Below are 23,255 nucleotides of genomic sequence, written 5' to 3' on the forward strand. Positions count from 1 at the left end.
GCACGACAGTTGTGGCGAGGTCTGTGGCCCGGCTTATGCCAGGAATGCCAGTAAACAGTGGCTGGGTATTTATGATTGCTGGGAGGACGCTGGCATTCTCCTGAGCGCACTGAGATCTTATAACCACCCCCGGAGGAAACTCTGCTTTTGTGTCCTCAGGTCTTTTATGCATTAAAGGACAACTGAAGTGAGAAGAATATGGAGGCTGCCGTATTTATTCCCTTTTAAACCGTTCCAGCTGCCTGGCAGCCCTGCTGATCTATTTGGCTGCAGTAGTGTCTGAATCACACCAGATGCAGCTAATCTTGTCAGTTCTGGCAATAATGTCACAAACACCTGATCTGCTGCATGCTTGTTCAGGGGCTATGGCTAATAGTATTAGAGGCAGAGGATCAGCAGGATAGCCAGGCAACTGGTATTGCTTAAAAGGAAATAAAAATGGCAGCCTCCGTATCCTTCTAGCTTCAGTTGTCCGTTAAACAATACCAGTTGACTGGCAGTCTTGCTGAGCCTCTGCCTCTAATACTTTTAGGCCGGTTTCAGGGCTCGTTCATACTAGGGGTGTTTTTGGCAATTTTTCAAGCACAGACGATTTTTTAAATCGCCCTCAAAACACTTGTGCAATTAATCTCTATGAGAAGGTTCATATCAGCGTGGTTCATGCGCTGTGCATTCATCATTTTTTAGGTGATTTTATAATGGAAGGTATAGGAAAAATGCTCACAAAATAGCTTTGTGCAGCGATTGCGTTTGCGTTTTTAAGAATAAATACATTGTAATTATTCTTTTCCGGGTCAAAGAGTTCACTTCCTGACAGGCGTCATGGAGTCAATTACAAAACCGCTCAGAAAAACGCTTAGAAAACCGCTAAGCACAAAAACAAATCGCCCACCCAAGCGCCTGGAATTGGAAAAAAAAGACACCTCAAAAACAGCCCAACGCGGACGGACACACGAGCCGAACGCAATGTCAACAAGGCCTAAAGGACAGCTGAGGGCCCTTTCACAATGGCATTTTTACTGCACCCCATTTACATAAATTACACAAAAGTGGTAAGATTGTACAAACAAGATTGTATCATGAGTGGGCACCTTCTAACCTGAAGTGAAAAACTAATTGAATAAGTACCAAAACGTAGGTGAAAAGGTGCTGTCAAAATGTAAGGAAAACTGAAGTGATAGGGATATGGAGGCTGCCATATTTATTTCTTTTTAAACCATTCCAGTTGCTTGGCAACCCTTCTGATCTATTTGGCTGCAGTAGTGTCTGAATAACACCAGAAACAAGCATGCAGCTAATCTTGTCAAATCTGACAATAATGTCAGAAGCACCTGATCTGCCGCATGCTTGTTCAGGGTCTATGGCTAAAAGTATTAGTGGATCAGCAGGATAGCCGGGCAACTGGTATTGCTTAAAATGAAATAAATATGGCAGCCTCCATATCTCTCTAGCTTCAGTTGTCCTTTAAACAATACCAGTTGCCTGGCAGTCTTGCTAATTCTCTGCCTCTTATACTTTTAGGCCGTTTCACACTGCAAACCGGCGGCAACTATGCGGTGTGTCGCACTACATCGCTCCACCAGAAACAGGCCTTCAGGGAACACCGCAATAGTACACAGTGTTCCCTGTCTGCCACCAGCCAAACAGGAAGTGATGTGCGCTTTCAGTCACTTCCTGCTTCGACGTATGCGGAAGTGCAGTAAGCATATTGTAAACCGCTTCCGGGCATGCGTGCTGCAAAGTCGCATCAGTCAGTTTTTTTCCAAATCTACGTGTCGCCATAGACTAACATGACTTCCGGGCCGATGCAGAACGCCGCAAGTCGACGCAGAAGCCGTGTGGTAATGTAGTTTTGGACCTGCGTCAGGGATGCGGCAAAAACGTCACTTCCGTTGTGCCGTACCGTGAAAGTACCGTACCGCCCACGTGTGACGGGTCCTCAACCACAACCCCTGAACAAGCATGCTCATCAGGTGTTCTGACTAGAGTCTGACTGGATTAGGTGTATGATTCAGACCCTACTGATGCCAGAATGATCAGCAAGAATGCCGGGCAACTGGTATTGTTTAAAGGGAAGTAAATATGGCAGCCTCCCTATCCCCCTCACTTCATCTCACTATAAACTATGTACACACCAGAAATGGATCAAGATGTAATGGGGCCCTAGGCAAGGTTGTAGATTTGGGGCCTCCTTTTGGTAAGCTGAAGTGGAGAGAGGTCAGAAAAGGTGGCTGGTGGGCTCCTTGACACCAACTAGGTCCCAAGCACTTGCCTAGGTTGCCTAGTGGATAATCCTGCTCTGGTAAACACTGCCAATCCCTGTCTTCTGACTGCTGTGCACACGTTAGATCAGGGGAGTAAAACTCAACACAAAGTGGGCCAAAATTGTACACTGGCATCTAGTCGTGGGCCAACCTCAATGTCTACCTTCCTCCCTTATAAAGTTCCCTGGTGTCTAATGGCCCCTCTCCAACCCCTATACAGTTCCCTGGTGTCTAGTGCCCCACTCCATTCCCTATACAGTTCCCTATTGTCTAGTGCCCCCCTACCTTCCCTGTATTGTTCCCTGGTGTCTAGAGGCCCACACCCGCCCCTATACAGTTCCCTGGTGTCTAGTGCCCCACTCCCTTCCCTATACAGTTCCCTGGTGTCCAGTGGCCCCCTCCCTTCCCTATACAGTTCCCTGGTGTCTAGAGGCCCCACCCTCCCCTATACAGTTCCCTAGTGTTTAGTGCTTTCCCCCTACCTCCCCATATGGCTTCCCTGGTGTTCTAGGGCTTCACCTCCAATATAGCTTCCCTGGCGGTCTAGCATGGGCCAAACATAATGCAAGGTGGGGAACCCGCTTGAGGGCCAAATTTAATGGCTCTGAGGGCCGGATTTGGCCCGCGGGCCGGAGTTTGACATGTATGCGTTAGATTCTTGTACGAGGCAGTAGGTAGCTTTATACTGCTGTCAGGGTCTTCAGCAAGTTATAGCTGCAAGTTATATGGCCTTTATATATGCCTGCTTGCCTTGCATACGGTGTAATATATATATATCTATAGGATTTTGGACTAAATTGGAGATCCCTTTAAAGCATACATGTCAAACTCCGGCCCGTGGGCCAAATTCGGCCCTCAGAGCCATCAGATTTGGCCCTCAGGTGCTTTCCCCACTTTGCGTTATGCTTGGCCCACTTAGGACCACCAGAGGAGCTATATTGGAGGTGGAGCCCTAGATCACGAGGGAAGCCATAGTGAAGGGGGAAAGCACTAAGTACCAGGGAACTATATAGGAGAGGGAGGGGGCCACTAGACACCAGGGAATTGTATAGGGGAAGGAGGGGGCCACTAGACACCAGGAAACTGTATAGGGGAGGAAGAACCACTAAACACCAGGAAACTGTATAGATGAGGGCCAGTAGACACCAAGGAATCATATAAGGGAAGGAGGGCGGCACTAGATACTAGGGAATTGAGAGTGGCTATTTGACACCAGGGAACTGTAAAAGGGAGAGAGATGGCCACTAGACATAGAGGTTGGCCCACGACTTGGTCCCAGAGCTAAATTTCGGCCCACTTTGTATTTTAGTTAGACACCCCTGCTTTAAAGGGACTCCGAGCACCTCTCATGGGCATGCCTTTAGGCTGCTTTCACAGTGAGACGTTACAGGCGCACGTTACAGGCGCACGCATCCCAACGCACAGCAATGATTAATCAATGGGCTGTTTACAGTGCCCCCGTTGCGTTACATTGTAACGCAGGACGTCAGTTGAATGTGCTGCGTGCTGTGCGTTATACTGGGCTAAGCCGCGTTAGACTGTGTGCACATGCTCAGTAGTGTTGGAGGAGGAGGAGGTCTTCCCTCCTCCTCCTCGGTGAGACGTGCAGTGTTTACTTCCTGGAGCGCCGCTCTGTGCGGCGATTGGCTGGCGGGACCACGTGATGCCGCATGCCTCCAAGAGTACGCATCACGGCATCACAGGACGTGTGAAGAGCCGCTCAACACGGCTCAATGTAACGTCCAGCTACAACCCCACTATGCGTTGTGTTAGGTGCACGTTATGCGACCTTAACGTAGCACCTAACGCAACGTCTTAGTAGGAAAGTAGCCTAAGCCAGACGACTTCCAACAAAGTCGTGCTATGACCCCTCTGGAGGAGCCTCTTGCAATGGCCATGCGTGTCACTTCCTCTTCCTGCTTCATTCAGTGATGCACTTCTCTAACAGAGAAGACAAGGGTGACCCGGAAGTTATAACATAGCCAAGATGGCAGCCACGATCTTTAAATTGAAATCGAACGAAAACTATTTGGTGTAGAACGGCGATTCAGGCATCAAATGAAAGAGGAGAGCACAAGCTATAGAAAGGTATGCATCTTTAAGTACTTTGCAGTACTGGTCGGAGTCTTAAAGGCATACCCATGAGAGGTGCTCGGAGTCCCTTTAAGCCAGAGGTGGACAGCTTCATCCAGAAATCAGGAGCCGGTTTGTACACTGAAAGAACCAACAGGAGATTTTTAGGAGCCGGGGACTATTAGGGAAGAACTCAAAAAGTTAGTTGTCATTTGTCATTTTTGAGGAGCTTTGCCGATGCCTCTCCTGGGATTTTGTCATATTTAAGACCGTGAAACTTTGTTGGAGATGAGGAAGTCTCCGTGACGATAAATCCACATCCACAACTAGACATTAGCACAGGAGGATTCGGAAGACAGGGCCAGAGGGGCCCCTAAGGGCCGTCTGACCCCTCTGTGTGCATCCCGCGGCCCCCTCTGGTCTTATCCTCCTTCATCGTTATTTCTACAGTCTTCCGAACGCCCCTCATTTCTCATCTGATCTGTTGGTGTGTGACGTCTCCGGCCCGAGACAGTAAAAGGTACAGGAAATAAATAACGCTGTATTAGACCTGTAGGGACCGCGGGCGTTAAATATAGGAGGGTAACTGTTCATTAATTGGGCCCCTTGTGGAATGTTCAGAGCCCGATCGTTCTGAGTTATGCTCTCGTAAAAACCGCGGCGTGTCCCCGAGTGGCGTTCCTTCCCTGCCTTCCTGTGCGGAGGGAAAATATTTGTCACCGGTAAAAATTTACAGCACAAAAATCACCGCTTCTGAAAAGCGTGATGCCGAGGGCCATCGGGAACTGGGGTCACCCCGCGGTGCAGATCGCTCTCATCAGTGGGAGATATGTCTGCGCTGTCGCGGAGGCTGCAATACCCTCAGCAATTCCACCATCGCGTCTGTGTCTAATTATGGTTATTTGCAAGTACAACATTGCGCACGTTCTGAAATCAAGGGATTGCTTCCTCAGTTAACTATAGTGGCTATGGCTGCATACCTGCCTAGCGAAGGCATTAATAAGTAATAAGGGCCCAGTCTTGTGTGTCTAAGAAGCAAACTCAGTTTATTATCCAATTATAGATGGGCAAGAGAGAAGCAGGTGATGCTAATGCCAAGCAGGGCCGGTTTAAGCAGCTCAGGGGCCCAGGGCAAAGGTAACTTGGGGTCTGTAAAAAAAACTCTCCATGTCAGCTTAATCCATGTAGGCGTTAGGTAAACCAAGGGTCTTATCTGTTTGCCAAAAATACCTCACAATCCTTGCAAGATCCCTATTAGTTAATATATGACTTATATTTGCCAAACAAATCTCTCTACCTCCATCTGATTGTATGTTCTAACATTATCAGTCAGCAGGAATAGAGTCTGTTTTTCTTTTAAATGCATTCTATGAAAAAATTCTATGACTAAACTAGAGCTTAGTCTCCAGCAATGCTTAGCTACTAAGATAAGGAATCACACACAGTGTTTCTCTCCCTCCTGCCTCCTCCCGCCAGCCTTACTTGTAGAGTCATGAGACACAGACTGGAGGCTGGAATGATTTGTCTGTGATCTGTCCACACAGGAGCAGCTTGCTAGCAAGTAAGGATTAAAGCATGCCAGCCACCTAGCCAAGTACATCTGTAACTTTTCTTCCATAATAGCACCATCATTTGGATAATCTGCTCTGCTCAAAAACCTCTGAGTTCTGTTTGTGATGTTTACATTTGGTTCCTATATCATTGCTGAACTAGTTATTCTTAATTTTATCACCTGAATTAGGCAGAAAATATCTAAAGCTCGCCACACACACACATTGATTTTGATCACCCAAATGGGCCCCACCAGCCAGCCAGGGTGCCCCCTTTGTGCCCCGCCCCCCAAAAATGTACAGCTGTGGCTGCGCATTAAGATATCTGTGACCAGCATAGCACTTGGGCCACTATGAGCTGTACCGTATATCCATTATAAGGTTAGCTGAAAAATGCCTCTTTACAGATCTGCCTCCTAATCACAACAGTCTGTCTGGGAGCTTTTCCCTGTCATTGGTGGAATCGCCTTCCAATTCACAGACAGAAACAATTCCATTCAGGAATAGTTTTATCATTCTATGAGAAAAACCTGTCAGCCAGAGATCAGCACATGAAACGTTTGGCGACTTTTTTTTTCCGATCGCCATTTCCGCCGCCTTTCCTGCTGCACACATGCAATTCATAATCAGTGGAAAAATCCGCAAGATCGGCCAATCAGCCCAGGAATTTCACACTTCGGGCCTCTTTTGCAAGTCGCTGGGAAAGGAAGGCTGCGATTGGTCTGAATCATCTCCGCACGTGTTGACGGCGTGCCAGCTCGAAGTCCGCGCGACACGTGACCCCACCCCCCACATGATGATCCAATTTCAACAACATCTCAGCCCTGAGACTCTCACATATTTGGCATATTTTGTTCTGCACGCCGGTCTGGCTGTTGTAACCCGCCGGACCCCGGCCGTCCGCCGCGCACATGTGCTCATGATCGATTCTCGAGGAAGAGCCGCTAACTCTCTGCTGGCAGAGGAAGAGGGGATAAAAGAAGAGAAATATCACCACGTCTTAACATGTCGGAGGAGCGGAAAATTCTCATGCAGATAAAAGGGGCGGCGGAATGTTCCCTTCGCTTTGTGTCTGGCTCGCCAATCGCCAAACTTGTCAGCGAAAACGTGATGTAAGAGGGGAAACGGCGCTGATTACTTTCTGAGCGCTAATCGTGAGATGTCGCCTCGCGGCAAGACTGGGCCAATGAGCCGCCATTGCCGTCTCTGTAAAATGACAAATGTCGATTGATACAATCAGGAAACACTGTGTCTATAGAGTTTTTTTAATCTGGTTTAGGCCTCTTACACACTACATGCGATTACGATTATACGATCCAATTTTTGATTCTGATTAAAAAACGTAGCAGCATGCAGTATTTTTGTAATCGGAATCAAAAATCGGATCGTATAAAAAATCGGAATCGCATGTAGTGTGCAAGAGGCCTTAAAGAGGCTCGGAGACGAGGAATACTAAAGCTCTGATACTTACCCAGGGCTTCCTCCCGCCCCATAAACACAAGTCCCACGCCGTCCTCCTGCGGTCTGCCGTTCAGCTGCGGTGAGCCCCGGTAACAGGCTCAGTGATGTCAGTCCTGGTGTACTGCGCATGCGTGGGAGGTCTGCGCATGTGCAGTAGACCCTGACTGGTATCGACTGAGCCTGGTAACAAAGCTCACCACGGTTGATGGCGGGAGGACGGCATGGGATTTAGACATGTTTATGGGGCTGGAGTAAGCCCTGGGTAAGTATCAGAGGTTTGGTATTCTTCGTTTTTGAGTCTCTTTAAAGGATACCCAAACTGACATGTGACATGATGAGATAGACATGTGTATGTACAGTACCTACCACACAAATAACTCTGCTGTGTTCCTTTTTTTTACTTTCTCTGCCTGAAAGAGTTAAATATCAGGTATGTAAGTGGCTGACTCAGTCCTGACTCAGACAGGAAGTGACTACAGTGTGACCCTCACTGATAAGAAATTCCAACTATGAAATACTTTCCTAGCAGAAAATGGCTTCTGAGAGCACGAAAGAGATAAAAAGGGGAATTGCTTATCAGTGAGGGCCACACTGTAGTCACTTCCTGTCTGAGTCAGGACTGAGTCAGCCACTTACATACCTGATATTTAACTCTTTCAGGCAGAGAAAGAAAAAAGGAACACAACATAGTTATTAGTGGGCTTGGCACTGTACATACACATGTCTATCTCATCGTGTCACATGTCACTTCAGGTATCCTTTAAAGCCATTTCATAACTGATTTCTGTTGGGGTTGAACCCTGGAAATTCTTTTGAGAACCACGCAAGCGCAGAGCGCTCCCGACAATGGGAGCGCAATGGAGGAGGCACGTGGATGGGACCGCGCATACGCACAGTGACCCACGACTGGACGGCCAGTCACAGATCTTTTTGAGGGGCAGCAGCTCATTGGATCAAAATGGGAGGGATCTGGAAGACTGAGGCCCCCTGCACACTGCAAATCCGATTTGTGATTCCTATTTTTCCTGGATGCCATCAAAACAAGAAAAAAATGCAGCGTGCAATACAGATTAAAAATCGCAAATCAGAATCACATGTAGGGCTTGATTTACTAAACCGTGATAACTCAAATATCACACCTTATGAACAGATATCACACCTTATCAAAGATATCACACCTTATCAGAGTAGCATAGCGAGCGCTACGAACGTATGCCTGCTAATTGGCAGTGGGAATCATCCTGCCCTGAGCCCCTGCGGGTTCGTAGCGCTCGCTATGCTACTGTGATAAGGCGTGTTAATTTTGATAAGGTGTGATATCTTTCATAAGGGTCTTAATTCACAAAAGCGTGATAACTGATAGCACGGCAGTTATCACGCGATCTGCCACGCATGAAGGTTTGCACGCGTAAAGGATTACGCTGCGTGATAAACGAAGGTTTGCGCGCGATCACGCATGTGAAACGTGCACGTGATCACGTGCAAACCATTGTTTGCACGTGAACGTAAACCCGCCCCTGCCGCAACGCACAAAACCACAGACCTATGACCCTGCGGCAGATTCCGCCGACAGGATCATATGCATAGGGCCGCCCAGATGCATAGGGCCGCCCAGATGCATAGGGCCGCCCAGATGCATTGGAGTCACGAGCTTCTCAGTTTTCTTACAATACGATCTGAATAATCCGATCTAAATAACATGGTGGTTCTCGAAAAATTGTGCCGTTAATGGCCACCTTTATGTTGTGCTCGATTGCCTCATCTTTGATATCCTGTCTCCTCTGTATCTGACTGGCGTTAGCAGTGGTGTAGCTAGGAAGCTGTGGGCCCCGATGCAAGTTTTACATGGGGCCCTTCAAGCATTCTATACATAACAATTGATATGGCACACCCAAACCAATCAAGGGCAACCACAGTGTCAGAGGTGCAAGAAAGGGATAGGAAACAATGTGTTATTGATCACTACTGTTTAAAGAAAACCTGAACTGAAAATTAAAAGTCAAAATAAGCATACACAAGTCATACTTACCTTCCATGTAGTCTACTCCTCAGTGTCTTTCTCCTCTCCCGCGTCCTGTTTGTTCACTGTGATCAAGCGAATTTTCCGTCCTCCATTTTGAAAATGGCCATTACCCATAACAGCTTTCTGGTCAGCACACAGTTAAACTGTAACATCGCCCACTTGAGCCATAGGGAAACATGGACATTACCTGGTACATCAGTTTTCCTCTCAGCTATAACTGACCAGCAACTGATATTTTATTGACAGCAACTGATATATTTCAGATCTGACAAAATATTGTCAGAACTTGAAGGGATTATTGTCAGAAGAAAATGTCGAGCTTCTGAGAGGAACTGGTGGTGAGGTAACTATGTAATGTTCATTTGAAGTTACCCCATGTGTTTATTTTAAATATTTTTACTCAGTACAGGTTCTCTTTAAAGAGAAACTCCGACCAAAAATGTTACTTTATCCCAATCAGTAGCTGGTACCCCCTTTTACATGAGAAATCTATTACTTTTTACAAACGGACCATCAGGGGGCGCTGTATGACTGATAGTGTGGTGAAACCCCTCCCACAAGAAACCCCTCCCACAATAAAAGTTCAAACTTTTGGCTGTTTATTGTCTGTGAACCTTGTTGCATTGTGGGAAATAGCTGTTTACAGCTGTTTCCAACTGCCAAAAACTATGCAGCAGCTACATCACCGGCCAGCAGTAAAATGTTCACTGCAGTTCCTCTTTAAAGCATCTATAGAAGGGAATATTACCAACACAGGACCAATAGAGAGCTAATACTGGATAGTGGCTGGATGGTGTAATGGTTAAGGGCTCTGCCTCTGACATGGGCGACCAGGGTTCAAATCTCGGCTCTGCCTATTCAGTAAGCCAGCATCTATTCAGCAGGAGACCTAAGGCAAGTCTCTCTAACACTGCAACTGCCTATAGATCGCGTCCTTGTGGCTGCAGCTCTGGCGCTTTGAGTCCGCCAGGAGAAAAGTGTGATATCAGTGTTTGTCTTTTTAATACAGTGGTTGAGGGTGGGTCCCTCGGGGCCTCTCTGGCCCAAGGGCCCCGATGTGGTCGCAACCTCTGCAACCCCTATTGATACGTCACTGGGCGTGAGGACGTCATCCCTGTACTAAGATCTAGTACTATAGTAAACTGTATGTACTTGAGAATGACTATTTCTGATATATTCCTGGTTCCTTGGCTTGGAGTTTACTATAAAGGGATTCTACTGTAGCGCTTTCGAAGCAAAAATCAACACTAGTAGGGAATGCAGCTGATTTGGTCCAGTTCTGCCTACAATTTGTATGCAACTCCTAGCATGTGACTGCGACAGAGGCGGAGTTATCTCCCCCCTTGCCCCCGCTGATAAGATAGAAGAGACTTATGCAGCAGGCGTGTGATACAGAGGCTGGGATTCAGGCTTATGCAGCAGGTGTGTGATATAGAGGCTGGGATTCAGGCTTATGTAGCAGGTGTATGATACAGAGGCTGGGATTCAGGCTTATGCAGCAGGCGTATGATACAGAGGCTGGGATTCAGGCTTATGCAGCAGGCGTGTGATACAGAGGCCGGGATTCAGGCTTATGCAGCAGGTGTATGATACAGAGGCCGGGATTCAGGCTTATGCAGCAGGTGTGTAATACAGAGGCCGGGATTCAGGCTTATGCAGCAGGCGTATGATACAGAGGCCGGGATTCAGGCTTATGCAGCAGGTGTATGATACAGAGGCTGGGATTCAGGCTTATGCAGCAGGCGTATGATAGAGGCTGGGATTCAGGCTTATGCAGCAGGCGTGTGATACAGAGGCCGGGATTCAGGCTTATGCAGCAGGTGTGTAATACAGAGGCCGGGATTCAGGCTTATGCAGCAGGCGTATGATACAGAGGCCGGGATTCAGGCTTATGCAGCAGGCGTGTGATACAGAGGCCGGGATTCAGGCTTATGCAGCAGGTGTATGATACAGAGGCTGGGATTCAGGCTTATGCAGCAGGCGTATGATAGAGGCTGGGATTCAGGCTTATGCAGCAGGCGTGTGATACAGAGGCCGGGATTCAGGCTTATGCAGCAGGTGTATGATACAGAGGCTGGGATTCAGGCTTATGCAGCAGGCGTGTGATACAGAGGCCGGGATTCAGGCTTATGCAGCAGGTGTATGATACAGAGGCTGGGATTCAGGCTTATGCAGCAGGCGTATGATACAGAGGCTGGGATTCAGGCTTATGCAGCAGGCGTGTGATACAGAGGCTGGGATTCAGGCTTATGCAGCAGGCGTGTGATACAGAGGCTGGGATTCAGGCTTATGCAGCAGGCGTGTGATATAGAGGCTGGGATTCAGGCTTATGCAGCAGGTGTGTGATATAGAGGCTGGGATTCAGGCTTATGCAGCAGGTGTATGATATAGAGGCCGGGATTCAGGCTTATGCAGCAGGTATATGATATAGAGGCTGGGATTCAGGCTTATGCAGCAGGTATATGATATAGAGGCTGGGATTCAGGCTTATGCAGCGGGTGTATGATATAGAGGCCGGGATTCAGGCTTATGCAGCAGGTATATGATATAGAGGCTGGGATTCAGGCTTATGCAGCAGGCGTGTGATACAGAGGCTGGGATTCAGGCTTATGCAGCAGGTGTATGATATAGAGGCCGGGATTCAGGCTTATGCAGCAGGTATATGATATAGAGGCTGGGATTCAGGCTTATGCAGCAGGCGTGTGATACAGAGGCTGGGATTCAGGCTTATGCAGCAGGTGTGTGATATAGGGGCCGGGACTCAGGCTTATGCAGCAGGCGTATGATATAGAGGCTGGGATTCAGGCTTATGCAGCAGGTGTATGATATAGAGGCTGGGATTCAGGCTTATGCAGCAGGTGTGTGATACAGAGGCTGGGATTCAGGCTTATGCAGCAGGTGTGTGATATAGAGGCTGGGATTCAGGCTTATGCAGCAGGTGTGTGATATAGAGGCTGGGATTCAGGCTTATGCAGCAGGTGTATGATATAGAGGCCGGGATTCAGGCTTATGCAGCAGGTATATGATATAGAGGCTGGGATTCAGGCTTATGCAGCGGGTGTGTGATACAGAGGCTGGGATTCAGGCTTATGCAGCAGGTATATGATATAGAGGCCGGGATTCGGGCTTATGCAGCAGGTATATGATATAGAGGCCAGGATTCGGGCTTATGCAGCAGGTATATGATACAGAGGCCGGGGTTCAGGCTTATGCAGCAGGTGTGTGATACAGAGGCTGGGATTCAGGCCTATGCAGCAGGCGTGTGATATTGAAGCTGGGATTCAGGCTTATGCAGCAGGCGTATGATATAGAGGCCGGGATTTAGGCTTATGCAGCAGGTGTATGATATAGAGGCTGGGATTCAGGCTTATGCAGCAGGCGTGTGATATAGAAGCTGGGATTCAGGCTTATGCAGCAGGCGTGTGATATAGAGGCTGGGATTCAGGCTTATGCAGCAGGTGTATGATATAGAGGCTGGGATTCAGGCTTATGCAGCAGGCGTGTGATATAGAGGCCGGGACTCAGGCTTATGCAGCAGGCGTATGATATAGAGGCTGGGATTCAGGCTTATGCAGCAGGTGTATGATACAGAGGCTGGGATTCAGGCCTATGCAGCAGGTGTATGATATAGAGGCTGGGATTCAGGCTTATGCAGCAGGCGTGTGATACAGAGGCCGGGATTCAGGCTTATGCAGCAGGTGTGTGATATAGAGGCTGGGATTCAGGCTTATGCAGCAGGCGTGTGATACAGAGGCTGGGATTCAGGCTTATGCAGCAGGCGTATGATATAGAGGCCGGGATTCAGGCTTATGCAGCAGGCGTGTGATACAGAGGCTGGGATTCAGGCTTATGCAGCAGGCGTATGATACAGAGGCTGGGATTCAGGCCTATGCAGCAGGTGTGTGATATAGAGGCCGGGACTCAGGCTTATGCAGCAGGCGTATGATATAGAGGCTGGGATTCAGGCTTATGCAGCAGGTGTATGATATAGAGGCTGGGATTCAGGCTTATGCAGCAGGTGTGTGATACAGAGGCTGGGATTCAGGCTTATGCAGCAGGTGTGTGATATAGAGGCTGGGATTCAGGCTTATGCAGCAGGCGTATGATATAGAGGCTGAGATTCAGGCTTATGCAGCAGGTGTATGATATAGAGGCCGGGATTCAGGCTTATGCAGCAGGTGTGTGATACAGAGGCTGGGATTCAGGCTTATGCAGCAGGCGTATGATAGAGGCTGGGATTCAGGCTTATGCAGCAGGCGTATGATAGAGGCTGGGATTCAGGCTTATGCAGCAGGCGTATGATAGAGGCTGGGATTCAGGCTTATGCAGCAGGTGTGTGATATAGAGGCTGGGATTCAGGCTTATGCAGCAGGTGTGTGATACAGAGGCTGGGATTCAGGCTTATGCAGCAGGCGTATGATAGAGGCTTGGATTCAGGCTTATGCAGCAGGCGTATGATAGAGGCTGGGATTCAGGCTTATGCAGCAGGCGTATGATAGAGGCTGGGATTCAGGCTTATGCAGCAGGTGTATGATATAGAGGCTGGGATTCAGGCTTATGCAGCAGGTGTATGATATAGAGGCTGGGATTCAGGCTTATGCAGCAGGTGTATGATATAGAGGCTGGGATTCAGGCTTATGCAGCAGGTATATGATATAGAGGCTGGGATTCAGGCTTATGCAGCGGGTGTATGATATAGAGGCCGGGATTCAGGCTTATGCAGCAGGTATATGATATAGAGGCTGGGATTCAGGCTTATGCAGCAGGCGTGTGATACAGAGGCTGGGATTCAGGCTTATGCAGCAGGTGTATGATATAGAGGCCGGGATTCAGGCTTATGCAGCAGGTATATGATATAGAGGCTGGGATTCAGGCTTATGCAGCAGGCGTGTGATACAGAGGCTGGGATTCAGGCTTATGCAGCAGGTGTGTGATATAGAGGCCGGGACTCAGGCTTATGCAGCAGGCGTATGATATAGAGGCTGGGATTCAGGCTTATGCAGCAGGTGTATGATATAGAGGCCGGGATTCAGGCTTATGCAGCAGGTGTGTGATACAGAGGCTGGGATTCAGGCTTATGCAGCAGGTGTGTGATATAGAGGCTGGGATTCAGGCTTATGCAGCAGGTGTGTGATATAGAGGCTGGGATTCAGGCTTATGCAGCAGGTGTATGATATAGAGGCCGGGATTCAGGCTTATGCAGCAGGTATATGATATAGAGGCTGGGATTCAGGCTTATGCAGCGGGTGTGTGATACAGAGGCTGAGATTCAGGCTTATGCAGCAGGTATATGATATAGAGGCCGGGATTCGGGCTTATGCAGCAGGTATATGATATAGAGGCCGGGATTCGGGCTTATGCAGCAGGTATATGATACAGAGGCCGGGATTCAGGCTTATGCAGCAGGTGTGTGATACAGAGGCTGGGATTCAGGCCTATGCAGCAGGCGTGTGATATAGAAGCTGGGATTCAGGCTTATGCAGCAGGCGTGTGATATAGAGGCTGGGATTCAGGCTTATGCAGCAGGTGTATGATATAGAGGCTGCGATTCAGGCTTATGCAGCAGGCGTGTGATATAGAGGCTGGGATTCAGGCTTATGCAGCAGGTATATGATATAGAGGCTGGGATTCAGGCTTATGCAGCAGGCGTGTGATATAGAGGCCGGGACTCAGGCTTATGCAGCAGGCGTATGATATAGAGGCTGGGATTCAGGCTTATGCAGCAGGTGTATGATACAGAGGCTGGGATTCAGGCCTATGCAGCAGGTGTATGATATAGAGGCTGGGATTCAGGCTTATGCAGCAGGCGTATGATAGAGGCTTGGATTCAGGCTTATGCAGCAGGCGTATGATAGAGGCTGGGATTCAGGCTTATGCAGCAGGCGTATGATAGAGGCTGGGATTCAGGCTTATGCAGCAGATGTGTGATATAGAGGCTGGGATTCAGGCTTATGCAGCAGGTGTATGATATAGAGGCTGGGATTCAGGCTTATGCAGCAGGTGTATGATATAGAGGCTGGGATTCAGGCTTATGCAGCAGGTGTGTGATATAGAGGCTGGGATTCAGGCTTATGCAGCGGGTGTATGATATAGAGGCCGGGATTCAGGCTTATGCAGCAGGTATATGATATAGAGGCTGGGATTCAGGCTTATGCAGCAGGCGTGTGATACAGAGGCTGGGATTCAGGCTTATGCAGCAGGTGTATGATATAGAGGCCGGGATTCAGGCTTATGCAGCAGGTATATGATATAGAGGCTGGGATTCAGGCTTATGCAGCAGGCGTGTGATACAGAGGCTGGGATTCAGGCTTATGCAGCAGGTGTGTGATATAGAGGCCGGGACTCAGGCTTATGCAGCAGGCGTATGATATAGAGGCTGGGATTCAGGCTTATGCAGCAGGTGTATGATATAGAGGCCGGGATTCAGGCTTATGCAGCAGGTGTGTGATACAGAGGCTGGGATTCAGGCTTATGCAGCAGGTGTGTGATATAGAGGCTGGGATTCAGGCTTATGCAGCAGGTGTGTGATATAGAGGCTGGGATTCAGGCTTATGCAGCAGGTGTATGATATAGAGGCCGGGATTCAGGCTTATGCAGCAGGTATATGATATAGAGGCTGGGATTCAGGCTTATGCAGCGGGTGTGTGATACAGAGGCTGAGATTCAGGCTTATGCAGCAGGTATATGATATAGAGGCCGGGATTCGGGCTTATGCAGCAGGTATATGATATAGAGGCCGGGATTCGGGCTTATGCAGCAGGTATATGATACAGAGGCCGGGATTCAGGCTTATGCAGCAGGTGTGTGATACAGAGGCTGGGATTCAGGCCTATGCAGCAGGCGTGTGATATAGAAGCTGGGATTCAGGCTTATGCAGCAGGCGTGTGATATAGAGGCTGGGATTCAGGCTTATGCAGCAGGCGTGTGATATAGAGGCTGGGATTCAGGCTTATGCAGCAGGTATATGATATAGAGGCTGGGATTCAGGCCTATGCAGCAGGTGTATGATATAGAGGCTGGGATTCAGGCTTATGCAGCAGGCGTATGATACAGAGGCTGGGATTCAGGCTTATGCAGCAGGCGTATGATACAGAGGCCGGGATTCAGGCTTATGCAGCAGGCGTGTGATACAGAGGCTGGGATTCAGGCTTATGCAGCAGGCGTATGATACAGAGGCTGGGATTCAGGCCTATGCAGCAGGTGTGTGATATAGAGGCCGGGACTCAGGCTTATGCAGCAGGCGTATGATATAGAGGCTGGGATTCAGGCTTATGCAGCAGGTGTATGATATAGAGGCTGGGATTCAGGCTTATGCAGCAGGTGTGTGATACAGAGGCTGGGATTCAGGCTTATGCAGCAGGTGTGTGATATAGAGGCTGGGATTCAGGCTTATGCAGCAGGCGTATGATATAGAGGCTGAGATTCAGGCTTATGCAGCAGGTGTATGATATAGAGGCCGGGATTCAGGCTTATGCAGCAGGTGTGTGATACAGAGGCTGGGATTCAGGCTTATGCAGCAGGCGTATGATAGAGGCTGGGATTCAGGCTTATGCAGCAGGCGTATGATAGAGGCTGGGATTCAGGCTTATGCAGCAGGCGTATGATAGAGGCTGGGATTCAGGCTTATGCAGCAGGTGTGTGATATAGAGGCTGGGATTCAGGCTTATGCAGCAGGTGTGTGATACAGAGGCTGGGATTCAGGCTTATGCAGCAGGCGTATGATACAGAGGCTGGGATTCAGGCTTATGCAGCAGGCGTGTGATACAGAGGCCGGGATTCAGGCTTATGCAGCAGGTGTGTAATACAGAGGCCGGGATTCAGGCTTATGCAGCAGGCGTATGATACAGAGGCCGGGATTCAGGCTTATGCAGCAGGTGTATGATACAGAGGCTGGGATTCAGGCTTATGCAGCAGGCGTATGATAGAGGCTGGGATTCAGGCTTATGCAGCAGGCGTGTGATACAGAGGCCGGGATTCAGGCTTATGCAGCAGGTGTGTAATACAGAGGCCGGGATTCAGGCTTATGCAGCAGGCGTATGATACAGAGGCCGGGATTCAGGCTTATGCAGCAGGCGTGTGATACAGAGGCCGGGATTCAGGCTTATGCAGCAGGTGTATGATACAGAGGCTGGGATTCAGGCTTATGCAGCAGGCGTATGATAGAGGCTGGGATTCAGGCTTATGCAGCAGGCGTGTGATATAGAGGCCGGGACTCAGGCTTATGCAGCAGGCGTATGATATAGAGGCTGGGATTCAGGCTTATGCAGCAGGTGTATGATACAGAGGCTGGGATTCAGGCCTATGCAGCAGGTGTATGATATAGAGGCTGGGATTCAGGCTTATGCAGCAGGCGTATGATACAGAGGCCGGGATTCAGGCTTATGCAGCAGGTGTGTGATATAGAGGCTGGGATTCAGGCTTATGCAGCAGGCGTGTGATACAGAGGCTGGGATTCAGGCTTATGCAGCAGGCGTATGATATAGAGGCCGGGATTCAGGCTTATGCAGCAGGCGTGTGATACAGAGGCTGGGATTCAGGCTTATGCAGCAGGCGTATGATACAGAGGCTGGGATTCAGGCCTATGCAGCAGGTGTGTGATATAGAGGCCGGGACTCAGGCTTATGCAGCAGGCGTATGATATAGAGGCTGGGATTCAGGCTTATGCAGCAGGTGTATGATATAGAGGCTGGGATTCAGGCTTATGCAGCAGGTGTGTGATACAGAGGCTGGGATTCAGGCTTATGCAGCAGGTGTGTGATATAGAGGCTGGGATTCAGGCTTATGCAGCAGGCGTATGATATAGAGGCTGAGATTCAGGCTTATGCAGCAGGTGTATGATATAGAGGCCGGGATTCAGGCTTATGCAGCAGGTGTGTGATACAGAGGCTGGGATTCAGGCTTATGCAGCAGGCGTATGATAGAGGCTGGGATTCAGGCTTATGCAGCAGGCGTATGATAGAGGCTGGGATTCAGGCTTATGCAGCAGGCGTATGATAGAGGCTGGGATTCAGGCTTATGCAGCAGGTGTGTGATATAGAGGCTGGGATTCAGGCTTATGCAGCAGGTGTGTGATACAGAGGCTGGGATTCAGGCTTATGCAGCAGGCGTATGATACAGAGGCTGGGATTCAGGCTTATGCAGCAGGCGTGTGATACAGAGGCCGGGATTCAGGCTTATGCAGCAGGTGTGTAATACAGAGGCCGGGATTCAGGCTTATGCAGCAGGCGTATGATACAGAGGCCGGGATTCAGGCTTATGCAGCAGGTGTATGATACAGAGGCTGGGATTCAGGCTTATGCAGCAGGCGTATGATAGAGGCTGGGATTCAGGCTTATGCAGCAGGCGTGTGATACAGAGGCCGGGATTCAGGCTTATGCAGCAGGTGTGTAATACAGAGGCCGGGATTCAGGCTTATGCAGCAGGCGTATGATACAGAGGCCGGGATTCAGGCTTATGCAGCAGGCGTGTGATACAGAGGCCGGGATTCAGGCTTATGCAGCAGGTGTATGATACAGAGGCTGGGATTCAGGCTTATGCAGCAGGCGTATGATAGAGGCTGGGATTCAGGCTTATGCAGCAGGCGTGTGATACAGAGGCCGGGATTCAGGCTTATGCAGCAGGTGTATGATACAGAGGCTGGGATTCAGGCTTATGCAGCAGGCGTGTGATACAGAGGCCGGGATTCAGGCTTATGCAGCAGGTGTATGATACAGAGGCTGGGATTCAGGCTTATGCAGCAGGCGTATGATACAGAGGCTGGGATTCAGGCTTATGCAGCAGGCGTGTGATACAGAGGCTGGGATTCAGGCTTATGCAGCAGGCGTGTGATACAGAGGCTGGGATTCAGGCTTATGCAGCAGGCGTGTGATATAGAGGCTGGGATTCAGGCTTATGCAGCAGGTGTGTGATATAGAGGCTGGGATTCAGGCTTATGCAGCAGGTGTATGATATAGAGGCCGGGATTCAGGCTTATGCAGCAGGTATATGATATAGAGGCTGGGATTCAGGCTTATGCAGCAGGTATATGATATAGAGGCTGGGATTCAGGCTTATGCAGCGGGTGTATGATATAGAGGCCGGGATTCAGGCTTATGCAGCAGGTATATGATATAGAGGCTGGGATTCAGGCTTATGCAGCAGGCGTGTGATACAGAGGCTGGGATTCAGGCTTATGCAGCAGGTGTATGATATAGAGGCCGGGATTCAGGCTTATGCAGCAGGTATATGATATAGAGGCTGGGATTCAGGCTTATGCAGCAGGCGTGTGATACAGAGGCTGGGATTCAGGCTTATGCAGCAGGTGTGTGATATAGGGGCCGGGACTCAGGCTTATGCAGCAGGCGTATGATATAGAGGCTGGGATTCAGGCTTATGCAGCAGGTGTATGATATAGAGGCTGGGATTCAGGCTTATGCAGCAGGTGTGTGATACAGAGGCTGGGATTCAGGCTTATGCAGCAGGTGTGTGATATAGAGGCTGGGATTCAGGCTTATGCAGCAGGTGTGTGATATAGAGGCTGGGATTCAGGCTTATGCAGCAGGTGTATGATATAGAGGCCGGGATTCAGGCTTATGCAGCAGGTATATGATATAGAGGCTGGGATTCAGGCTTATGCAGCGGGTGTGTGATACAGAGGCTGGGATTCAGGCTTATGCAGCAGGTATATGATATAGAGGCCGGGATTCGGGCTTATGCAGCAGGTATATGATATAGAGGCCAGGATTCGGGCTTATGCAGCAGGTATATGATACAGAGGCCGGGGTTCAGGCTTATGCAGCAGGTGTGTGATACAGAGGCTGGGATTCAGGCCTATGCAGCAGGCGTGTGATATTGAAGCTGGGATTCAGGCTTATGCAGCAGGCGTATGATATAGAGGCCGGGATTTAGGCTTATGCAGCAGGTGTATGATATAGAGGCTGGGATTCAGGCTTATGCAGCAGGCGTGTGATATAGAAGCTGGGATTCAGGCTTATGCAGCAGGCGTGTGATATAGAAGCTGGGATTCAGGCTTATGCAGCAGGCGTGTGATATAGAGGCTGGGATTCAGGCTTATGCAGCAGGTGTATGATATAGAGGCTGGGATTCAGGCTTATGCAGCAGGCGTGTGATATAGAGGCCGGGACTCAGGCTTATGCAGCAGGCGTATGATATAGAGGCTGGGATTCAGGCTTATGCAGCAGGTGTATGATACAGAGGCTGGGATTCAGGCCTATGCAGCAGGTGTATGATATAGAGGCTGAGATTCAGGCTTATGCAGCAGGCGTGTGATACAGAGGCCGGGATTCAGGCTTATGCAGCAGGTGTGTGATATAGAGGCTGGGATTCAGGCTTATGCAGCAGGCGTGTGATACAGAGGCTGGGATTCAGGCTTATGCAGCAGGCGTATGATATAGAGGCCGGGATTCAGGCTTATGCAGCAGGCGTGTGATACAGAGGCTGGGATTCAGGCTTATGCAGCAGGCGTATGATACAGAGGCTGGGATTCAGGCCTATGCAGCAGGTGTGTGATATAGAGGCCGGGACTCAGGCTTATGCAGCAGGCGTATGATATAGAGGCTGGGATTCAGGCTTATGCAGCAGGTGTATGATATAGAGGCTGGGATTCAGGCTTATGCAGCAGGTGTGTGATACAGAGGCTGGGATTCAGGCTTATGCAGCAGGTGTGTGATATAGAGGCTGGGATTCAGGCTTATGCAGCAGGCGTATGATATAGAGGCTGAGATTCAGGCTTATGCAGCAGGTGTATGATATAGAGGCCGGGATTCAGGCTTATGCAGCAGGTGTGTGATACAGAGGCTGGGATTCAGGCTTATGCAGCAGGCGTATGATAGAGGCTGGGATTCAGGCTTATGCAGCAGGCGTATGATAGAGGCTGGGATTCAGGCTTATGCAGCAGGCGTATGATAGAGGCTGGGATTCAGGCTTATGCAGCAGGTGTGTGATATAGAGGCTGGGATTCAGGCTTATGCAGCAGGTGTGTGATACAGAGGCTGGGATTCAGGCTTATGCAGCAGGCGTATGATAGAGGCTTGGATTCAGGCTTATGCAGCAGGCGTATGATAGAGGCTGGGATTCAGGCTTATGCAGCAGGCGTATGATAGAGGCTGGGATTCAGGCTTATGCAGCAGGTGTATGATATAGAGGCTGGGATTCAGGCTTATGCAGCAGGTGTATGATATAGAGGCTGGGATTCAGGCTTATGCAGCAGGTGTATGATATAGAGGCTGGGATTCAGGCTTATGCAGCAGGTATATGATATAGAGGCTGGGATTCAGGCTTATGCAGCGGGTGTATGATATAGAGGCCGGGATTCAGGCTTATGCAGCAGGTATATGATATAGAGGCTGGGATTCAGGCTTATGCAGCAGGCGTGTGATACAGAGGCTGGGATTCAGGCCTATGCAGCAGGTGTATGATATAGAGGCCGGGATTCAGGCTTATGCAGCAGGTATATGATATAGAGGCTGGGATTCAGGCTTATGCAGCAGGCGTGTGATACAGAGGCTGGGATTCAGGCTTATGCAGCAGGTGTGTGATATAGAGGCCGGGACTCAGGCTTATGCAGCAGGCGTATGATATAGAGGCTGGGATTCAGGCTTATGCAGCAGGTGTATGATATAGAGGCCGGGATTCAGGCTTATGCAGCAGGTGTGTGATACAGAGGCTGGGATTCAGGCTTATGCAGCAGGTGTGTGATATAGAGGCTGGGATTCAGGCTTATGCAGCAGGTGTGTGATATAGAGGCTGGGATTCAGGCTTATGCAGCAGGTGTATGATATAGAGGCCGGGATTCAGGCTTATGCAGCAGGTATATGATATAGAGGCTGGGATTCAGGCTTATGCAGCGGGTGTGTGATACAGAGGCTGAGATTCAGGCTTATGCAGCAGGTATATGATATAGAGGCCGGGATTCGGGCTTATGCAGCAGGTATATGATATAGAGGCCGGGATTCGGGCTTATGCAGCAGGTATATGATACAGAGGCCGGGATTCAGGCTTATGCAGCAGGTGTGTGATACAGAGGCTGGGATTCAGGCCTATGCAGCAGGCGTGTGATATAGAAGCTGGGATTCAGGCTTATGCAGCAGGCGTGTGATATAGAGGCTGGGATTCAGGCTTATGCAGCAGGTGTATGATATAGAGGCTGCGATTCAGGCTTATGCAGCAGGCGTGTGATATAGAGGCTGGGATTCAGGCTTATGCAGCAGGTATATGATATAGAGGCTGGGATTCAGGCTTATGCAGCAGGCGTGTGATATAGAGGCCGGGACTCAGGCTTATGCAGCAGGCGTATGATATAGAGGCTGGGATTCAGGCTTATGCAGCAGGTGTATGATACAGAGGCTGGGATTCAGGCCTATGCAGCAGGTGTATGATATAGAGGCTGGGATTCAGGCTTATGCAGCAGGCGTATGATAGAGGCTTGGATTCAGGCTTATGCAGCAGGCGTATGATAGAGGCTGGGATTCAGGCTTATGCAGCAGGCGTATGATAGAGGCTGGGATTCAGGCTTATGCAGCAGGTGTATGATATAGAGGCTGGGATTCAGGCTTATGCAGCAGGTGTATGATATAGAGGCTGGGATTCAGGCTTATGCAGCAGGTGTATGATATAGAGGCTGGGATTCAGGCTTATGCAGCAGGTGTGTGATATAGAGGCTGGGATTCAGGCTTATGCAGCGGGTGTATGATATAGAGGCCGGGATTCAGGCTTATGCAGCAGGTATATGATATAGAGGCTGGGATTCAGGCTTATGCAGCAGGCGTGTGATACAGAGGCTGGGATTCAGGCTTATGCAGCAGGTGTATGATATAGAGGCCGGGATTCAGGCTTATGCAGCAGGTATATGATATAGAGGCTGGGATTCAGGCTTATGCAGCAGGC

The 23,255-nt window shown here is 49.4% G+C and overlaps 1 long non-coding RNA gene across 4 annotated transcripts in view; it reads left to right on the forward strand.

Moving 5' to 3' along the window:
• The window catches only part of LOC137528648 (uncharacterized), a 211,431-nt gene that overhangs the window by 52,789 nt on the left and 135,387 nt on the right, over positions 1–23,255 (forward strand). The gene's annotated exons all lie outside the window — the stretch shown is intronic.

Source organism: Hyperolius riggenbachi, chromosome 8, assembly GCF_040937935.1.
Source record: "Hyperolius riggenbachi isolate aHypRig1 chromosome 8, aHypRig1.pri, whole genome shotgun sequence".
In the NCBI taxonomy this organism is placed as follows: domain Eukaryota; kingdom Metazoa; phylum Chordata; class Amphibia; order Anura; family Hyperoliidae; genus Hyperolius; species Hyperolius riggenbachi.